General features: G+C 46.3%; 1 protein-coding gene across 1 annotated transcript in view; it reads right to left on the reverse strand.

Annotated features, from left to right (window-relative positions):
- Positions 1-5,657, reverse strand: part of Sbno1 (strawberry notch homolog 1) — a 52,717-nt gene extending 47,060 nt beyond the window's left edge. The window contains 1 exon segment of the mRNA XM_040731105.1: positions 5,471-5,657. The gene's annotated coding sequence lies outside the window, so the exon portion shown is untranslated.
- Positions 5,658-17,205: the final 11,548 nt, after the last annotated feature.

The following is a 17,205-nucleotide window of genomic DNA, read 5'->3' on the forward strand; positions in this document are numbered from 1 at the left end:
AGCACAAGCCTAGGTAGGACCCAAGATGCCGAGGCAGATCACCTATTCAAACCATGCTGAGCTATAGAGTTCAGGCCAGCCTGAGTGTTTCAGTAAAGGCCTCTTTCAAAACAAACTTTACACAAAGGTCTGTGGGCACTACTCTCTGCTAAAGAAGGTGGCTAGCATGGCCCAAGTTCCTAAATTCAAATCACAGAGAGACAAAGAATGACAGAAAGATACAGACACACCCCACTTCCAAAGCATGCCTGATTCAAGACTCAAGTTTCAGTTCTGTATCAGAACAGACTGAAGACTGACATTTAGTTTATTTGAGGGAACGGGGCAGCTCATGAACCCCAGATTGATAAGTGGGAAACTAGCATAGGACCAACCCAGACTCCCTGAACGTGGGTGTCAGTTAGGAGGCCTGGTTAATCTATGGGGCCTCTAGTAGTGGATCAGTATTTATCCCTAGTACATGAATGGAATTTGGGAGTCCATTCCACATAGTGGGATATTCTCTCAGCCTAGACACAATGAGGAGGGCCTAGGTCCTGCTCCAAATGATATGGTAGACTTTGAAGAGCCCCCATGGAAGGCCTCACCCTCTCTAGGGAACAGAAAGGGGATGGAATAGGGGGTTGGTGAGGGGCAGGGAAGGGAACTGGGATTGACAGGTAAAACAAGCTTGTTTCTAATTTAAATTTTTTTTAAAAAGGGAAAAAATAATTTGAGGAGGCTGAAGAGATGAGATGGCTCAGCAGTTAAAGATACTGGCTGCTCTTCAAAAGGTCCTGAGTTCAATTCCCAGCAACCACAACCATCTATAATGAAATCTGGTGCCCTCTTCTGGCCTGCAGGCATACATGCAGGCAGAACACTGCATACTTGAAAGAGAGAGAGAGAGAGAGAGAGAGAGAGAGAGAGAGAGAGAGAGAGAGAGAGAGAGAGAGAGAGAGAGAGAGAGAGTTGAAGAAGCCTACAATCCCAGCAAAAGGATAAGACTTCTAAGGTAATGTTCAACTATATAAGGAGTTGATGTCTAACCTGAGGCACATACATCCCTGCAAAACATAAACAGCTGGGCCTAGTAGCACACTTTAATCTCAGCACACAGGAGGCAGAGACAGGTAATCTCTTGAGTTCAAGGCCAGACTGCTCAATAAAGTGAGTTCTGGGACATCCATGGTTGTTACAGAAAAAGTTACATGCAAGCATGGGTGCACACTCACACTTTAGCCTCAGCAATCAGGTAGATCTCTCTTTGAGTTTAGGGCCAGCATTAGTCTACACAGTAAGTTTCAGGACAGCCAGGGCTATGTAGAGACCATGTCTTTAAGAAGGAAAAAAAAAATCTGGAGAAGGGAAACAAAACTCTTCACCACCAATAAATACCTCAGGTTTTTTGAGGCAGTTTCATGTGGCTCAGGGTGACCTTGAACTCCTAATTTTGAATGCAGTAGCCCCCCCCCACCCATAACAGTCACACTCTTGACACCTTTAATGCTTTTTATGAGGTTTTTCTTTTCATCCTTAGCATAACCCAAGAGTATCTTCCTTATCACAAAGGAGCTAAAGCCGAGAGAGATGAAGAATGTAACCAGATAACAAGCCTGGCGTTCAATTCTAAACCCAGAACACCAAATCCTAACTTCTCCACAGTCCTGTCCTCCCACCCCAATAGGTGGCCTCCATATCCACAGGTCCCACATTCTGAGGTTGGGGGGGGAAGGTATCGTGTAAATCTCACACATGTATACCCAGCACTGAGGCCAGCTTTAACAGAAGATAAAAATGCTGCATGAACATGGAGACTGTTCACTAGGTACTCAATGCCAATACCCCCATACATCGAATATACCTATTAGGCATTGTAAACAATCTGGAGATGAAGGGCCTACCTTACACGCAAATGTGACACTACTATAAATGGGACTTAAGAACCTAAGACTTTTGCTATTTTCCTGGGTCCTGAACTGATCCCCTATAGGTACCAAGAGGCTACACTGCACTAGTGCTTTCTATCTGAGGTTAACAATTTAATAGGAGGCTGTAGAAGAAGCTTTCAGTATTATGGTCAAACATAATCAAATATTTCAGTACAGAAAACCATTCCAATTTTAATACACAGGTATCAAGAGCAAACATTTTATGAGATTTTTGTGTTTTTTGGTTTTTACGAGACAGGGTTTCTCTGTATAGTCACAAACATTTCTTACTATAGGATATGATAAAACCTACCGGCCAAGCCGGGCATTGGTGGCGCACGCCTTTAATCCCAGCACTCGGGAGGCAGAGAGGCAGGCAGATCTCTGTGAGTTCGAGGCCAGCCTGGTCTACAGAGCTAGTTCCAGGACAGCCCCCAAAGCTACACAGGGAAACCCTGTCTTGAAAAACCAAAAAAACAAAAACAAAAACAAACAAACAAACAAAAAAACCCTAACGGCCAGGCAGTGGTGGTGTGTGCCTTTATCTCTCTGCCAGTTCAAGGCCAGCCTGGCTAGACCTATGTTCCAGGATAGCTAGGGATGTTACTCAGAGAAACCCTGTCTTGAAAAAAGTAAAATAAAATCTACTGGGAATAGTTTCCTACTTTGTTATACCCCAACAAGTAAGTTAAACTGATATATTTTGAGCCACCTTTTACTCTTACTTCCTGCTCTTCAAGAACCTTTCCAATAGCTAGGCAAGCAGAGGCAGGCAGATCTCTTTGAGTTCAAGGCCAGACTGCTTTACCGAGTCCCAGGACAACCAGAGATGTTATACAGAAACCTTGTCTCAAACCACCCTCACCCACGCACAAAAACAAAACAAAACAAAAAACCTCTTCTATTCATAAAATGCTCTGTGATATGTCAACCACTGTTCTAAAGCTGGACATATTCAAACGTTCTCAAAATGGATCTGTCAATTAGCATATAAAAACTAGTCATTTTATTTATTAGCTGACTATCTAAAAGCCAAAACTCTCAGAAACTGTCTTTATATGAACTTTTCAAAAATTATTATATAGCCAGGCATAGTGATGCAAACCTTTAAACTCAGCACTCAGGAGGCATTGGCAGAGGGAGCTCTTGGGTTCAAGGCCAATCTGGTCTACACAGTGAGGTCCAAGACAGCCAGAGATACACAGTGGAGACCCTGTCTCATTTTTGGTTGTGAGCCTAGCCTTTAATGGCTGAGTCATCCTCCAGCCCAAGACCCTGTCTCAAACAAAACAAAACAACAACAAAATCTCAAAATAGTAATAATAATTGCATTCATTGGAGGGGGTGTACAGTGCTATGGCTCCCATGTGTGGAGGTCAGAGGACAGCTTATTCTCTCTCCTACCATGTGAATCCCAGGAATCAAATTCAGGTAGTCAGACTTAGTAGCAAGTGTTTTAGCCAGCTATGACATCTCACTGGCGTCTTTAGATGAACTTTAAACGTTAGCAAGCAAAGCTTGGGGGCCTACTGTACCTCACAAGAGATTACTTGGAAGGACAAGACCAGTGTATTTCTTGCCTTTTGCAGATGGCAAGCCTCAACTCAAAAGTTCAATTTAGCTGAGCTGTGGTGGCACACACCTTTAATCCCAGCGCTTGGGAGACAGAGGCAGGCAGATCTCTGTGATCTTTGAGTTCACAGCCAATGTGGTCTACTGAGTGAGTTCCAGGACAGCCAGGGCCACATATAGAAATCATCTCAAGGGGGCTAGAGAGATGGTTCAGAGGTTAAGAGCACTAGCTGCTCTTCCAGAGGTCCTGAGTTCAATTCCCAGCAACCACATGGTGGCTCACAACCATCTATAATGAGTGCCCTCTTCAGACCTGCAGGCACACATTCAGGCCGAGCACTGTATACATAATAAATAAATTTAAAAAAAAAGGAAAACATGACCCACACTACATTGAAGTATAACTTCAAAGAACTTAAGACATATAAAAGTGCCTTACAAACATTCTTCAATGAACCAGTAAGTATAGGCTTTCTTTTTCAACATTTATACTGCAACTAAAGTGAAATTGGATTTAAAATTCTGAAGAGAGTTGCAGAGTGAAGTTAAACTACAAGCAGAAATCAGAAGAAAGTCTCCTCCCATCAGCTGGAAAAAAACTTTACATAAAGAGGGAAATTAACGTTCGTGCACTATCAAAATAAATGTCCCACTGAAGTCACCAGCGGCAAATGCCGTTTAATCCTAGAAATTTTGTGTAAATACATAGTTTGCACAACGATTCTTTCCCCAATGGTTATAAAAATCAATCCTGACTTTGGGGCATCAAGACTGTTAACCGGTAGAACTCTATGTAAATGCTAAATAAGTTGACTGTCTCTATGACATTTTGGGTTTGACAGTTCACTGGACCCTACCGGATGATTCTATGCAAGCCGTCTTCCACCTTTAATTATCAAAGTCTAGAGAACATGAACATTTTACTCAACATACACGACAAACAATCGACGTTTAGAGGTCAAAGGGGACCCGTTTTCACCCTTCCCTCAACACGTGTCCAGCACAAACTTCCGGGTGAGGCTACAATTGGCTGCGCAATTCAATGGATTAAAACGATGCTTTCTTAGACTCTCATTTTATCTCCAAGCTTCCCCACTCATGCACGTTTCTCAACCAGCAACTCACCCAAACAAAAGCAGCCCACAGTAAACGGAGCAATCACATAAAATGAGCTTTCTATATGTGTGCATCAAGTTAGTGGTCCGAAAACATTAACCAAACTGAAGCACAAAGCCGGGATAGAAAGGGGAGGAGCTGGATGCCGGGGTCAGTAAAGCAACAATCACACGGGTTCGGACAAATCCAAGGCTTCGAAGCGGTGGAGCCCATCCCACGCCACTCCCGGGAAAACACCAGCAGACACCGCTTTGAGGAACTTGGGTGCTCACTACATCCAACACTGCTAAGGTGAGAAGATGCCCAACCGCCATCGCCCTCTTCATGGACTGAGCTTAAGAGTCTGAAGCTGCACTCACTCACTTGAGGGAAAGCTAAACACGCCACGACGAGGCGTGAGGGTGTCCCCCACGTGTCCCACGCACCCCACTCGCCAGGAACCGAGGTTCAGGAAGGGTGTCCAGGGGCCTCCCTCCCGCTCCGGAATCGGGAGCAATACGTCGGAGGGACCCGAGCAGGGTCTCCGCCTAACTTTCGCCGCCCGTCTCGGGTCTGTGAGAAGGAAGGAGGCGAAGCCGACGATCCCCCATGGAGCCGGCGTGCGCAGGGCTGGGCTGCCGGCCTCGGGGCTGCTTATCCGGCTCGGGACAGCGGGACTCCCACAGAGCCGGCGCTACCTGGCGGAGGACGCCGGAACCAACGGGACGGCGGGCGATTTGAGAACAGGCAGCGGGCGAGCGAGGCCCAGACAGCCGTGAAGTGGCCGCCTCCCCCCACAACCGGCCCCACACGGACCCCGAGGAGCGCTGGTGGGAGTGGGAGGCTGTTTGGACGGACGAGCGTAGAAGAAAAGAGATGAGGGAAGGACTTACTTTCCCCGGCGGACCCGACGCCAGAACAGCTTCTCCCGGTCGGTGAGCGCGTGAGGAGCCGGAGGCAACAGGAGCCGAGGCGGCGGCGGCGGCGGCGGCGGCGGCGGCGGCGGCGGCGGCGGCAGAAGCAGCGTCCGGCTCTGCCTACCTCCCCGCCGCCATCTTGACGCCCCTCCTCCCGACCCCCCGCCCCGCAGGAAGAGGGGGCGGGGCTACGGGTCAGGTGCCGCGCGCACGCAGCGCGCGCCACGCCCCACGTGACTTCCCCACCCCGCCCCACCCCCCTCATCTCTTCTCCGCCCCGCCTCCTTCCTAGGTGAAGGAAGCTGATTCCCCCCCCCATCTTGACCGCCCCCTCTGCCTTCGCCACCAAAACTGGACTCCGCCAAGTCCCGCTACCCTGGTACCAGTGATGGGATCCAAGAGAATTCCGGAACCCAAACGGTCCATTACCGCGGCTCCGGGGTGGGCGAAGGGTGAGGGGGCCGGGTTTCTGAGAAGGGGGAGGGGGCAAGCGAAGGCGGCCTAGGACAGTCACGTGTCCGATGCTTCCGCCGCCGCTAGCTGAGACATCGCGAGAATACCGTTTCCCCCACCCGTTCTGTTACGCGGGCTGTCGGGAAGAAGGTCGCTTTCTCCTGGGTGCCACCAGGAGGTCAGCCTGTGTGTCTGCGCGCATGCGCTCCACACCTACAGTCATAGTCGGGCTAGTAGGGCCCCACAGCTAATTTCAGAATCTTGGCATTGGATAGTTAAGATCAGAGCCCTTGCAAGGTTTCTGTCACTTAACGGACGAGCTCTTCATTGAGCATACTAGAAAAAATACTAACGTAGTCATTGCTTTGAAGCTCGCTTGAGCTGTATTGAACTTCATTGACTCGAAAACCGCAGTAAGCCCCTGGGCTCGTCCATGGTCATTATCTCATATAGAACAGAGCCTGACGGTCTCGATTCTAGACTCTTCACACATGCCCAGACACCTGCATCCACCATTGCTCTCCATTAACGATTGCTGCATACCAGGGCGTCCCCTGTAGCTCTTCCCTTGTTTTGTTTTGTTTTTTGTTTTGTTTTGGTTTTTGGAGACAGTGTTTCTCTGTATTTTGGAGGCTGTCCTGGAACATGCTCTGTAGACCAAGCTGGCCTCGAACTCACAGAGATCCGCCTGCGTCTGGCTCCGGAGTGCTGGGATTAAAGGCGTGCGCCACCAACACCCGGCTAGCTGTTCCCTTGTTAAATTTCATTTATTTTTTTTTAATTTTCATTACTCTTAAATGGCCTAATACACTAACACATTAACTTCTTGGCCACCCTTTTTTAAAGTCTGAGAATGTGGCTTGACACTGTTACTTAGGTGACAGGCACGCCTGGACGATCCTTACCCCTACTTGTCGCTTAGCATCTTGTTTGCCCTGTGCTGAAAACAAACGGTGCACTCTTGTTTTGACAAATGAGGTTAAAGTGTGTAAACTCAGCCAGGCAGTGATGTTGCATGCCTTTAATCCCAGAACTTGGGAAGCAGAGGAAAGCTGATTTCTGATTTCAAGACCATCCTGGTCTACAAAGTTCTAGCATAGGCTACAGAGAGAAAAATGTGTGAGCGCTTGGGCATTTGCTTTTCTTTTACTATGATAAAACAATCACCAAGACCGACTAGGAGAAAAAAGGGTTTATTTCATCTTACATTTTCCAGTCCACCATCTAGGTAGGCCAAGGCAGTTTCTGGAAGCAAAAACTGAAGCCTAGGTTATACAGGAGTTCAGCTGCTTACTGGCTTTATTCTACAGCCCAGACCCACAGTGGGCTGGGCTCTCCTACACCAATTAAGAAAATGCCCCACAGGGTTTCTTACAGCCACTGCTGGGGCAGTTCCTCAACTGAGACTGTCCTTTTGCTAAGTATGTCTGGGTTTAGTCAAGTTAGCAAAAATCGACAGTGGGGAAAGTACATACAACAATAATATTGATTCTGACTTTGTATGCATACATTTGTATTATATCAGTGTTTTTTTGTTTTGTTTGGTTTTTGGGGTTTTTTTTGTTTTGGGTTTTTTTGTTTGTTTGTTTGCTTGCTTGCTTTTTGTTTTTGTTTTTTGTTTTTTTTGAGACAGGGTTTCTCTGTGGCTTTGGAGGCTAGAACTCGCTCTGTAGACCAGGCTGGCCTGGAACTCACAGAGATCCTCCTGCCTCTGGCTCCGGAGTGCTGGGATTAAAGGCGTGCGCCACCAACGCCCGGCTGGTTTTTGGTTTTTTGAGACAGGGCTTCACAGTGTAGCCCTGGCTGGCTTGGAACTTGTTCTGTAGACCAGGCTGGCCTCAAACTCATAGATTCACCTGCATCTCATCCCGAGTGCTGGGATTAAAGGCATGCGCCACCACTGCAGGCCCCTATATTTGTGTTCTTACCTATAAGAACTGAAGAATTCTAAGGCCAGATATGGCTGCAAAAGCCAGCACTCAGACAACTAAACCTAAGTCCTCTAAAAGAGTAACAAGTGCTCTTAACCACTACAATCCTATAGCCCCTCAACTTTTTTGGTTTTGTTTTGTTTTGTTTTTCGAGACAGGGTTTCTCTGTATTGTTTTGGAAGCTGTCCTGGAACTTGCTCTGTAGACCAGGCTGGCCTCGAACTCACAGACATCCTCCTGCCTCTGCCTCACAAGTGCGCCACCACCGACCAGCTACAAGTCATTATTTTTAATTATGTTTACTGAGGGAGACTAATGTGCACAGAGTGTAGGTGCCTTCAGAGGCATCAGAACTTCAGGAGCTGAAGTAGCAAGTCACTGTGAGATGTCTGACATGGTGGTGACTAGAAATTGAACTCAAGTCCTCCGGGAAAGCCATGTATGCTTCTAACCACTGAGCCATTATCTCCAATCCCCCTCTAAGTATGACAGGTTAACTTTGTTTTTGTTTGTTTGTTTTTTAATATTTAATATCATGGGGTTTTTTAGATTTATTATGTTAACAGTGTTCTGCCTGCAGGACAGAAGAGGGTGCCAGGTCTCATTACAGTCGGTTGTGAGCCACCATGTGGTTGGTGGAAATTGAACTCAGGACCTCTGGAAGAGCAGCCAGTGCCCTTAACCGCTGAGCCATCTCTCCAGCCCCGACAAGTTAACTTTGAAGTCACTCTGTATCCTAGGCTGGCCTTAAACTTGCAACTATCCTGCCCCAGTCTGCCAAGTCATTCTCCTTTTTATTTGAAGACAAGATTTCAGTAACTTGCCCTTGCTGGCATTGAACTCAAGTTCAGACAGGCCTTGAACTTGCAATCTTCTTCCTCCATTAAGCTAAGTAGCTGTAATGACAGGCTTACACCAACCAAACCTGGCTCTGTACTTCTGTACATTTTGTTTTGTTTTGGGCTTTTCAAAACAGGGTTTCACCAGGCGTTGGTGGTGCATGCCTTTAATCCCAGCACTCCGGAGCCAGACGCAGGCAGATCTCTGTGAGTTCGAGGCCAGCCTGGTCTACAGAGCGAGTTCCAGGACAGCCTCCAAAGCCACAGAGAAACCCTGTCTCAAAAAAAAAAAAGAAAGAAAAGAAGGAAAAACAGGGATTCTAGTCCTGGCTGTCCTGGAACTCATAGAGATCTGTTTGCTTCTGCTTCCCAAATGCTGGGATTAAGGCCACATGTGCCACCATGCCTGCCCTGGCTCTGTGTTCCTTCAGGTCAGCTTCTTAGCTTGTGTACAAATGAGAACACATGGTAGTAATCGTTGTGTGCCTCGTTTGTTTCACTTCCAGTAAAGCTTTCCAGTTTGTCTCATGTTGCTTCAAATGACACAAGTGTAACCCTTTTATGACTGAATAGTATTCCTTTTGTTTTGTTTTTTACATAGTGACTAAAATGGCCTAGGCTGGTTTCAAACTCTCCTTGTATCCATGGGTGACCCTGAACACTTGATCCAACTGCCTCCACCTCCCAAGTGGCAGAGATAGCAGGTATGTACTCCTTCACTTGGTTATATCATGTTTTCATTGTCCATTCATCCGCTGATGAACCCCTAACTTAATTCCACATCTTGATTTAGTTAACAGTACCATAGTAAGCATCCCAGTGCAGATGTCTCTTCAAAAGACTTCAGTTCCTTTGTCTAGATCCCTGGCCATGGACTTGCTAGGTCTTAAGATTGTACTGTTCCTACTCCTTTGAGGTACCTCTATACTTATGTAGTCTCACATAATGTCTATATGGATTTATATTCCCATCAACAGTGTATGAAGGATGTAGGTTAGATTAACTGTGGTGGAAAACCTGCATTAAAAATGGGCTTCACAGCCGAGCGGTGGTGGCGCTTGTCTTTAATCCCAGCACTCGGGAGGCAGAGGCAGGCGAATCTGTGTGAGTTCCCAATCAGCCTGGTCTACTAGAGCGAGTTCCAGGACTCCAAAGCCACAGAGAAACCCTGTCTCAAAAAAAAAAAAAAACAAAGCCTTCACCATTCCATTGGCTGATGTCCTGGATCATGTTGAAGAGAAAGAGCTACTATGCAAAAGCACTCAGTTCCTGCGACCTGACTGTGCGTGCAGTGTGACTAGCCCATAAGCCTCCTGCTCCTGCTCCCATGCCTGCCCTACTGTGATGAACTACATCTCTTCCAACTGTGAGCAACAGTCAACCCTTTCCCCAAACTGGCTTCTTGTTGAGTATTTTGTCACAGCAATGAGAAAAGTGACCAAAACAAGTCCCTTCCCCTGTACCCTTGCCAGCATTGTTATTGAGTGTTTTTCGTTGTTTGGTTTTTTTTGTTTGCTTGGCTTTGTTTTTGACACAGGGTTTCTCTGGGTATCCCTGGCTGTCCTGGAACTCATATAGACCAGGCCAGCCTCATACTCACAGAGATCCACCTGCTTCTATGCATGGCTGTAATTATTTTGTTTTTGGGTTTTTTTTCTATAATAGTCTTTCAGACTGAGGTGAGATGACATTTGTACTTTGAATTTGTATTCCCCTTGCAATGTGATTGAGCATTTTTTTCACATATCTGTTGGCCTTGAACTTGAAGAAATCCACCTTCTATCTCCCTTCCCCAGTGGTGGGATTAGAGGTCTGGCTACCACCTCACAGATCATTTTTTAAAGGAACATCTATTCAGAGCAGGAGTGGTGGCACAGGCCTTGAGAAGTAGAGGCAGGCAGATCTGTGAGTTCGAGACCAGCCTGGTCTACAGAGTGAGTTCCAGGACAGCCTCCAAAGCCACAGAGAAACCCTGTCTAGAAAAACAAAGAAGAAGAAGAAGACAATGTCCAGTGGGACAGCTGCTTTTAGGTCACCTGTCCCTGTAAGTAAGCCCAAAAAACTCACCGGTTGGACTTGGGTGGCACCATATTTTGGTCTGTTATTGGTGTACTCTGAGGAGAAAGACATTTTTCAAATCTGTCCAAAATGAAGTTCACACAGGATCTTCAGCATTATGTAGCAATCACTTTCCAAGTGGCTCCAAACTCTTGTTAGACTCTGGGACTAGATGAGTAGTAATTTTGACAGCAAGAGGCTGATTGGGGTGCTTCCCCCCTTTTGCCATGCTTCCTAAGCATCCACCCCATGCCTGGTGCTTTCTCTTATAATCTTTACCTTGAATACATCTGAAAGGTGACATTTCAGGAGCTGCCTGTAACTCTGCTTATGCACACAAGCTTTAAGGACAAGCTTGCCCATTGCAGCAAGACTGGTAGAAGGAAAAGATTGGAAACCTAAAGGTCAATGAAAAATGACTGCTTTTCCCAATTCTGGTAGCAATTATTCAAAGAGTGATGCCTCTGCATTTGTATTCATGTGTATATGTGGATGTGTGTGTGTGTGTGTGTGTGATTTCTTTGCATGTACATGGAAAGACAATGTAATTAACAATTGTTATTAGGATATAGGAACTGAGATACTGGGAGGTTCTTTGCAGGAAGAATACTTTTTTTTTTTGGTTTTTTTTTTCGAGACAGGGTTTCTCTGTGGCTTTGGAGGCTGTCCTGGAACTCGCTTGGTAGTCGGCCAGAAGAATACTTATTTAGGGCACACCCAGCACAGAGATGTCTCTGAAAGCAGATGATTGAGAATCCTATTTGGGCATAGTGCTGATCATTTACCAAGCCCTCTTACTTCATTCTGTGTCTGTAGGCACACTTATATGTTACTAGGGAGGCATTCATGAACTAAAAACCAAGAGGCTCCTCTGCTGTTGAGATCAATGACTATATAGTCTAATGAGCATTCATCCAGCAAAAAGTAAAAGCACAATTACAATAGCACAGCAAAAAGCTGACACAACTGTTGGGGGGGGGGATTTCTCTGTGTGTATGTGCTTTCCTCAATACAGTGTTTCACTGTATAGCTCAACTTAGCCTTGACTTCCACGTTTCTGACTTAGCCTCTTAGCTCTGAGCTTGCCTTTAATCCCAGCACTCAGGAGGCAGAGGCAGGCAGATGTCTGTGAGTTCGAGACCAGCCTGGTCTACGGAGCAAGTTCCAGGACAGCCTCCAAAACAATACAGAGAAACCCTGTCTCGAAAAACCAAAAAAAATAATAATAATGTTTTTAGTGTTTTTTATGTATATGGGTGTTTTGCTTGCTTATGTCTGTGCACCTCATACATGAAGTGCCCATAGAAGCCCAAAAAAGGTATAGGATACCTTGGAACTGGCGTTCCAGGCCAGACAACTAGGACTATACTCTGAGATGTCCCAAAAAACAAAGCAGAGTATGGTGGTACATGCACTTGGGAGGCAGAAAACAGATCTCTGAGTTCCAAGCTATCTTGGTCTACATATCTAAATCCAGCACAGCCAGGGCTACACAGAGAAACTCTATCTTGAAAAGTAACTTTAATTATTATCCTGTATATATGTACATAAAATGACCTCAAATTCTCTTGTTTGGTTTTTTTTTGTTTGTTTGTTTGCTTGTTTGTTTTCCAGACAGGGTTTCTTTGTATAGCCTTGGCTGTCCTAGAACTCGCTCTATAGATCTCTGTAGACCAGGATGGCCTGGAACTCATGGAATTACGCCTGCCTCTGCCTCATAAGTGCTGGGATTAAAGGCGTGTGCCACCACCCATTGCATTTCTGTTTCTCTTTAATTAAAAATTATTTCATGTGTATGGGTGTCTTGCCTTGGATGCCACAAGAGGGCGATAAGATCTCCTTGAACTGCTGGTTGTACGATGCCATGTGGATCCCAGACTCTTGACAGCCCTGCTTGAGTCTCAGGAGTGAGCCTCCACACACGGCTCAGAGGGTTGAAAACCGGACATTGTTTAAGCATGTGGTACAGGACTAGGAAAAGTAAAAAGGGAAGGTGGAGGAAACCGAAGTGACACATAATGAGAGCAGATTCCACCTAGCAGGCTGGAGGAGGAGGACATGCGGTGGAGGAGTCCCAGGAACGGCTGCCAGCTGGTCACCTGAGACAGATAGCCTGTGGGCCAAGAGCCTTTAGTGGGGGGGTCACATATCAGATATCCTGCATATCAGATACCCACAATTCATAACACTAGCACAATTACAGTTAAGAAGAAGCAACAGAAAGAATGTTATGGTTGGGCTCACCACAACATGAGGAACTGCATCACAGGGTCAGAGCATTAGGAAAGTGGAGAGTCACTGCCCTAAGGAAAGGGCACCGCCAGGTTGTTGAAGAAGTGGGACTTCGGGAGTAGATACACATCCATGCTGCCACTCTCTATTCTTTTCAGAGACTTCCTTAGCTCGGAATCTTCTTCTAATCTTTTTTTTTTTTTTTTTTTTGGTTTTTCGAGACAGGGTTTCTCTGTGGCTTTGGAGGCTGTCCTGGAACTCACTTGGTAGTCCAGGCTGGTCTCGAACTCACAGAGATCCACCTGCCTCTGCCTCATGAGTGCTGGGATTAAAGGCGTGCGCCACCAACACTCGGCTCCCCAGTACTTTTGATCCTCAAAAATACTGGGGATTAAAGGCGTCTGTTACCACCACCCAGCTAAGTCAAATGGTTTCCAAGAGTCTCTCTGAAGTCCTGGCTGGCCTGGAACTAGATAAGTAGACCAGACTCCCCACCACGGGAATCACGAGGATCCACCAGCTTCTGTCTGAAGTTCTAGGATTAAAGATGTGTGCCATCACACCCAGGAACCCCTCCTAATCTCTTTTTCTTAAGCAGGGAGGTAAACAACAAAAAATAGCTTCAAGAACTCCCTGATGGGTGGTGGAGGCTAACACCTTTAATCCCAGCAGTCTGGCAGGCAAGAGTTTGAGGCTAGAATTCAAGGCCAGCCTGGTGTACAGGCTGTGAGTGAGTTCTAGGACAGCCAGGGCTACACAGAGAAACCGTGTCTGGAGAAAGAGAGGAGATGGAAGACTAGAAGGAGGGAACAACTAGACTCTCAGTGGAGAGAGGCTGCAAGGCAGACTCCAAGACCAGCTCAGCTGCCTGGAAGAAGAACTTGTCACCCACTCTGGGGTGCACTTTGGTGATACAGCTGTTCTTGAGCCATTTCTGCTCCTGTAAGTAACCCCTCACCCATATTCCTGTAACCGCAGTAAAACTCATGGTTCACCAAGCTGGACTTTGGTGGTATCTGTACTTTGGTCTGCCATGGGTTCCCTAACTGAAGTGAGTAAATATGTCTGCTGCTTCTCCCTAGGAAAAGGTTTTTTAATACAACAGATTGCCTGGAGTGGGAGTTACAGGTAACTGTGAGCGGCCATGTGGGTGCTAGGAACCAAATCCTGCTCTCCTGCAAAAGCAGCAAGTGCTCTTAATCACTGAGACATCTCTCCAGCCTGTGTGTATGTGTGTGTGTGTTTTGAGACAAGATTTGACTATGTATCCCTAGCTGACCTGGATTTTACTCTGTAGCCCAGACTGGCTTTTTTTTTTTTTTTTTTTTTTTTTTTTTTGGTTTTTCGAGACAGGGTTTCTCTGTGGCTTTGGAGGCTCTCCTGGAACTCACTCTGTAGACCAGGTTGGCCTCGAACTCACAGAGATCCGCCTGCCTCTGCCTCCAGAGTGCTGGGATTAAAGGCATGTGCCACCAACGCCCGGCTAGACTGGCTTTTTTGTTTTTTTGTTTGGTTTGGTTTTTTGAGACAGGATTTCTAGGTGTAGCTTTGGAGCCTATCCTGGCACTTGCTCTGTAGACCAGGCTGGCCTTGAACCTCGAACAGACTGACTTTGAATTCATAAAAATTTGTTTTCCTCTGCTTCCCAAAGTGATAAAATTAAAGTGTACGCTGCTACACCCTTCCTGTGTACTGGAATTCTATTCTGGCTGTCCTGGAACTCTGTAGACCAGGCTGGTCTCAAACTCAGATACTCAGATACCCACCTGCTGCCTCTGCCTCATGTGTGCTGGGATTAAAGGCAGGTGTCACCATACAGGGTCCTGAGCTTCTTTATATTGAAGAAATCAGAGAAACTGCCTTTGAATCCAGCAGTTGGTGAGACCAGATGGCATAAAGTTGTATTCACAAAGCTCAGTGGGTAGAGGCAGGAGGAGGGCTTCCCACATAGTCTGGGGTATGAGAGACCATCCTTCAACCACCCATAACCTAAAGAAAATTTGTAAATTTAATTTACATTATAAGCAAGAAAGCTCCAAAAGGGCTGAGGACATTGCTCACGGGTGACACCTCTGCCTCACATGTAAAAAGGCCTCTGTCAATCCCCACCCTCCTGGGGACAGGGAAAAGTAAAAACAAAAACTACAAGGTTTGGGGGAAATTAAAAGAACAAACAAGCTTTGTGATTGGGACTGAATGGATGATTGAGGAAATTGAGATGAGGCCAGAAAGCAGACAGGGGCTAGACCATCTAGGTCCTTGAACTGTGCTGGATTTTCAGCTCAAACTCACTTTTCTTTTCTCTGTGTGTATGTGTATGTGTGCCAGAGCGAAAGAGCCTGTGTGGAAGTCAGAGGTCAACCTGTAGATGTTCTCTTCTTCCATCACGTGGGTCCCAAGCATTTTAGTCTGGTTATAGGTGTTCATCAAACACCTTTACCCTCAAGTTCTTAATTCAGCTCTGTCACACCACATAGGTCACGTCATGACTCCTTGTTAGCCTGCACTGTGTTCTGTCATGGGGGAACATGGGCAAGCTGTGCAACTGCTGGAGAAGGAGCTCCATGGAGCCTGCCTTCTCCTTCCTGACCTGGCTGCCCCAGTGGTGACTCTGCTACCAGTGGGAGTCACTCTCCTCAGGTTCTTTCTATACTTCCAAAGAGAGCATCTGTGCTGAAGAGAGGCAAGATAGACCAGACAAACTAAGTGACCAGGGCAGGAAAGGAGGCCCTCACCCTAGAGTTGGTTGAAGCAACTTTAACTGGACCAGAAGGATCTTGAACCTCTACCTCCAGTGCTGAGATTATAGGCATTACTACTACACTGGGTTTAATCTGTGTTTAGGACCAAATCAAAGACTTTATATGCACTACAAATACATTCCAGCTGAGCTACGTCCCCGATCTTACTGAGTGTGGGTTGTTGCTTCTGTGCACCACTTACATGCTTAGTGTTCAGAGGCCAGAAGAGTGCATAGGTGTCTTGTCTACATATGTCTGTGTGAGAGTGTCAGATCTTGGAGTTACAGACAGCTGTTAGCTTCCAGGTGGTGCTGGGAATTGAACCAGGGTCCTCTGGAAGAGGAGTCAGTGCTCTTAATGACTAAGCCATCTCTCCATCTTTCCTGGTTGGTTTTATATCAACTTTACACAAGCTGGAGTTATCTGAGAGAAGGGAGCGTCAGTTGAGAAAAAGTACCCACAGATCAGGCTGCAGGCAAGTCTATAGTGACCTAGTCTTAGTGACTAACGTGGGAGGGCCCAGTACATCGTGTGTGGTACCATATCTGCACTGGCAGTCCTAGGTTCTCTAAAGCATGTTGAGCAGACCATGAGGAGCAAGTCAGCAAGCAGCTCCCCTCTATGACCTCTGCATCGGCTCCTGCCTCCAGGTTCCTTCCTTGTTTGAGTTCCTGTTCTGACTATTTTATTTATTTTATTTGTTTGTTTGTTTTCCCAGACAGGGTTTCCCTGTATTGTTTTGTAGCCTGTCCTGGAACTCGCTCCACCTGCCTCTGCCTCCCGAGTGCTGGGATTAAAGGCGTGCACCACCACCACCCAGGCTGGTCTGACTTCCTTCAAAGATAAACAGTGATATGCAAGCAAGTGTAAACCAAATAAGCCATTTCTTCTCCAACTTGCTTTAGTCTTGGTTTTTTATCATAGCAATAGTAACCCTAAGAGACCATCTCTCCATCCCAACTGGGTTTTTTGTTTGTTTGTTTGTTTGTTTTGAGACAGGGTCTGACTACTAACAGGCTGGACTCTAACTCAGAGATCTATTTGCCTCTGTCTCTCTAGGGCTGGGATCAAAGACATGCACCGCCACCCCAAGCACTGTGAATTTGTTTTTGTTGTTATTCTTTTCTTTTTAATTTGGCTTTTTAGTCCTAGCTGTCCTGGAACTCACATTGTAGACTAGGCTGGCCAAGAACTCAAGAGATTTGCCTGCTTCTACCTCCCAAGTGCTGGGATTAAAGATATTTACCACAACTACCCAGTTTTTGTTTTTTTCTCTTAATATATATTTTTATTAATCCCAGCACTCAGGAGGCAGAGGGAGGCGGATCTCTGTGAGTTCGAGACCAGCCTGGTCTACCGAGCAATTTCCAGGACAGGATCCAAAACAATACAGAGAAACCTTGTCTTGAAAAACTAAATATATATATATATTTTTTTTTTCATTATGTCGTTATGTG

Source organism: Mesocricetus auratus, unplaced genomic scaffold (genome assembly GCF_017639785.1).
Source record: "Mesocricetus auratus isolate SY011 unplaced genomic scaffold, BCM_Maur_2.0 Super-Scaffold_100025, whole genome shotgun sequence".
Classification (NCBI taxonomy): domain Eukaryota; kingdom Metazoa; phylum Chordata; class Mammalia; order Rodentia; family Cricetidae; genus Mesocricetus; species Mesocricetus auratus.